The following is a 4,813-nucleotide window of genomic DNA, read 5'->3' as shown; positions in this document are numbered from 1 at the left end:
CGTAGTGCGTGTGCGTGTCGGTGAGTGATGTGAGGTAGCGTGCGTGTGTGTGTGTGTACGAGTGTGTGTGTGTGCGTGTGTTTGTCGTGTGTGTGTGTGTGTGTGTTTGTGTGTGTGTATTCATTTACACTATATATATGGGTTTCCAATTTCTATATGATACGTGTCATATAAATTGAGCAATGAAGATCTGTAAATACTAATTTACCGGAGAGCGAGCTCTTATAACTTAAATATGTATACACGTGTGCGTCTACATATTGTTGAAAGTATTATTAGACTGTACTCCCATGTGTGAGCTGAGGATGTATTTAATATGCTTACTTCACTGTCGCGCTGGCGCCAACCCTTCTTGAACTATATAGTTTTAGCTACCTAGTAACATTTAGGAAACTCACCTTGGTTTCTGGAATAAGAACAGCGAACTGACTCCAATCTACTAGCTCAACGGAAGGCAAATGGTGATAGTCCGCCATAATCACGGACACACAATCGGAAAAGAGAACGTCATTGATCCTCGATGAGTTCACCTTGCTATCTGAAAGGGTTAAGTTCATTGATTGCCGGCGAATCAGATAGAAATATCTTTTCAATTGCACTGCATGACTTTTTCCGCTAAGCGTGCCAGTGAGTTCGATTTACGCACCCATCTGATTTCTACGTTAGAATCTGCTCGAAAGGGCCTCGATATACAGGTACATTGAAAATGTCAAAGTGATTGACAACATTATAGGATCGGCACAGAATGTGAAGATTTATATTGACCATTAACGGCCTCCCATCAGCACTCCGCACATGATGCGTTCAAAAAACACACTAGGTACCAATATACCAACCAATACAGTCGCTGTGTTAGAAAAAATAATAATAATATGGTCTCAAACGATACATCCACACGTACATAGCATTACCTCAAGGTATTGGACAATATTTAGTATTTTGCATGGCTTCCACATATTGCATTGGGGCTAGATAGTCTGTGCATGGAAAAAGGCCAAATTGAGAAAGCGTTACAATTTAAAAGGATTTCTGCTAACATTCAAGTAAGTATCGGAACGCCCGGCAAAAATATTCTGATTTTGAGGCGTATATGCACTTTGCGGTAATGCACAATGTATGAATAGTCATTCTCCTCCATCATACAACTGATCACAATGGTCGGATCGTTCCCGTATATTTTCTTTAGTTGAGGTCGCAATCTCCCTCGGTCTATGTTGCCAGCGAAGAATGCCAACTTTTTATCCTTCTTCCGCTAGATTTTTGGCCTGTTATATGAAAGCACAGGTGGCAGGGAACCGTCGCACAGTCTTAGATAGCGATAAATTAACCGTGGCTATGTGTCAGCAGCAATAGCGTTCCGTATGTGTGAACCCTGGTGCAGCAAGCATTATGTATCAGAAACTTTCGAATATAGTGCTCGTGGCGCGAGCAAACTGCTCGACGTTTATGGTAGCTTCAAAATGTGTATGCACTCAAGCATGTAGTGTCGAACATGACCATGGGTATAAATACCACAAGAGAACTGATAGGACAGCACAATAGTACAAACTCGATCGGGGCGAAAGGTATGAGAAGCACTTGACTTTACAGAAGAAAGAGAAACAAGTGGCTCACTTCAATATACTCGATGACTGGTCGCTTATACATCTACACGCGGACTCGCTAGTACACCTAGACATAGCACGCTCACCTGCATCATCACTTCTTTTACTGCCGGCGCATCAAAGTCTATGGTGTTGGGTGGAACAACTATATCCTTGTGTGGAATGAAGTAATTATCTGCGTAATCACCGGTACACACCACTGCTATGGCATTTGTATGCAGACTTCTGAGTGATAGAGCTACTACATTAGCACCCATGTGTATGCACAGATGGAAGTGATTCGCACCTAGCATTTGATTCCAAAAAGGATATACAGTGCTGATGTGTCGGATGTAGCGCTTCAACGCCCTTGCTACAAGTCTCCCACCAATTTAGAGTGTACAGCGACTTAGCATCAGGATGAGGGAATTTCATCACATCTATAGCTTACGTTTGGTTTCGTCTCAAGTCAATCAGAGAGAAACCAGTCATGATAATGGATTGAACATGGTGCACATAATAATCATACAAGCAGAATTGTGCAAACCTTGTGAAACAACATCACGTACGCGAAGCCAAACACCTGCAGCATTCAACAGTAAAACAGAAAACTGGTTTGATATCAGCAATCTCAGCACTTACCCTGTTCCCTGGAGGAGACCAAATCACGCATGCCAGTGCATGAAACGGGAATAAAGAAAAAATTTGCCTCGTCGGGATTGTCGGTACCAGCCCTCGCGTTTCAAGCATGTTTTCTACCAACACACTCCCCACAGCAAAAGTACCCTCGGTTGGGAATGGAACGCTAAGGATGTGAAGTCAAACCATATATATGAGCGTGATCATTAGAAGTTGCTCTTGTAGCTACTCACAAAAGAATAAGACGGAGAAAAAGCAATAGGTTAAGCTTTATTCATCCTATCCAAGCATGCATGAGTCGAATTTTAGACAAGAGAGATTCGAGAAATAGCTACGTCCCGTACATGGTGATCGCACCCTGAATTGTAGGTATCGTCTGGAAAAAAGTTGAAATACAAATATAACAATGTTTCTTTGCTATAGAGATTCGATCGGAATTGATGCTTGAGACCCTTCCCCCTGCGCAACAAGCTTGATTTAGGATCCGAAGCATCTTTACCTATTTGTATACAGTGAAATTGATACATCATCAAAACTTGTCGACAATAACTCGGTACTACGCTCGTGGGAAATCAATTAAGTATCGTGAAATTTTGACGGTAGCATTTGAGAGGTAATGTGCTCGCTACAACACATGTTCATACCTCGAATGGTATTGAGTGTGAAGCCTCACATGGCTGTAAATGAAAATTCTTTGCCCGATAACTATTGAAACTGTAACTCCGCTCATGAACTGGATATATAAAAACATACATTCTGATTCTTAATCATTATGCGGATCTATTACATCCAAATGACTCGATACATACTTCGATCGGATGTTTCCTTACTTACAGATCTATAATGCCCTAATTCGATAGAATACTGGTTGTTAAGAATATAATTCCAGTGACGGCCGAAATATGCGGGAAAGATACATGAAGTGTGCATTATCCCTTACCTTCGTATTAGAATGTGCTCATTTGTGTTTCATGCCATTCTATCAGTACAAATCCACACGCATACGGACATACATACCAGCATGGGTACATCTACATTAGAGTACCTGCACCGTGATTGGTTCTAACGCAATAGCATTTGTCGACACACTTAATCATCCAACATGAAGTGATTAAATTTGCGTAATGCTTGTAAAGCATGTATGGCCACCAACGTATGTACAAAAACTTGCGGCGTTACATGAATAACATATAATTTGTCAATACAAAGTAATGCTCAAAATATGTTGACAGACATCTTATCCGTATAAGCATATTCGAAATTAAGTACAGCCAGCTTAGCCAGCTTGTAAGTAAACTTGTATCTCTAAGCAGGTAGATATATGTGTTCAGCAAATTCCACCTGCAATAGTTATTCGAGGAGTATGGAAATGCGTTTTAAATTGTATATTTATAAGGGTTGAATGATTAAGACTCACCTCCGACTCGCTAAGCGGAAGTCTTACATCTTCGGGCGGATAGATGTATTTTTTATTTTCTGTCGCATCTTCCCATATTCGTCGTATCGACAATACCACCTGTGTCTGATAGATTGGCTAGTCTTTACGATATCCTCCGTTTTCGCATTGCTAGACGAATGATGCGATTCTTATCACGCTTCAAACTTGATTCTGAATCCGAGAGTGGGCTATCTCCTACGAATCACAAGAGTTGAGAGAGTTGACCGTATGACGTCTGTAGCAACTAAAATATGTGATTTATTTACAATTAATTTTTGAAATATATAGCAACCCGGCCAACCGTGATGTAAATACACCGAGAAGTTTCGCGCCAAAATCCACTGCTGGACTCCTGGAGGCTGGAGGCCTGGAGCCATTCAGTGCTTGAGTCTGAACCTAGCCTCCATACATACTAGACCTGGAGGCTGGATGGCTGTCGCCTGTCGGTACGAATCTTTCCAGATCCCAATATCAATTGTCATTTGCGAACATACTTTATCATCTGTGATTTCCCACATTAAAGCAATGTTGATTTCCTGAAAGTTGAAGACTGCTGCAATCTACAAAGTGCTCAAACCCGTTAGTTCTACACTCGAGCGGATATATTACCATATCAAGTGCTAAAAGTCCTGGTTGGCGTATGGCTGAAGCTAAGAGCATGCTTGCAGAGCTTATGTTTTAGGGGTACGATTTTGCTATGCGTCCACCACCTGAGCATATAGCAGCACGCGCATCCCAAATATGGTTCTATTGAGGATATATATATATATATATATGTATGTATGTATGTATGTATGTATGTATGTATGTATGTATGTATATATATATATGTGTGTGTGTGTGTGTGTGTGTTTGTGTGTGTGTAAGTATAATATATATATATGTATATGTATATGTATATATATATATTGTTATATATTATTATATATTGTTATATATTGTTGCTTATTGATGTATTGTCCACCACTAAAGTACGACTAGATGCAGAAGTCAGCTCTCGGTTGTTCTGTATGGCATCCAGGCTCGGAGTTTAAGTTTGCACACACCGCACCCACACGCATATATATATATATATATATATATATATATATATATATATATATATATATATATATACTACTACGTACGTTACCCGTTCCCGTTCCGTTACCGT

The sequence above is a fragment of the Sphaeroforma arctica genome (genome assembly GCF_001186125.1).
Source record: "Sphaeroforma arctica JP610 unplaced genomic scaffold supercont1.8, whole genome shotgun sequence".
NCBI classification, from domain to species: domain Eukaryota; class Ichthyosporea; order Ichthyophonida; genus Sphaeroforma; species Sphaeroforma arctica.
Note: the sequence above shows the minus strand (reverse complement) of the source record.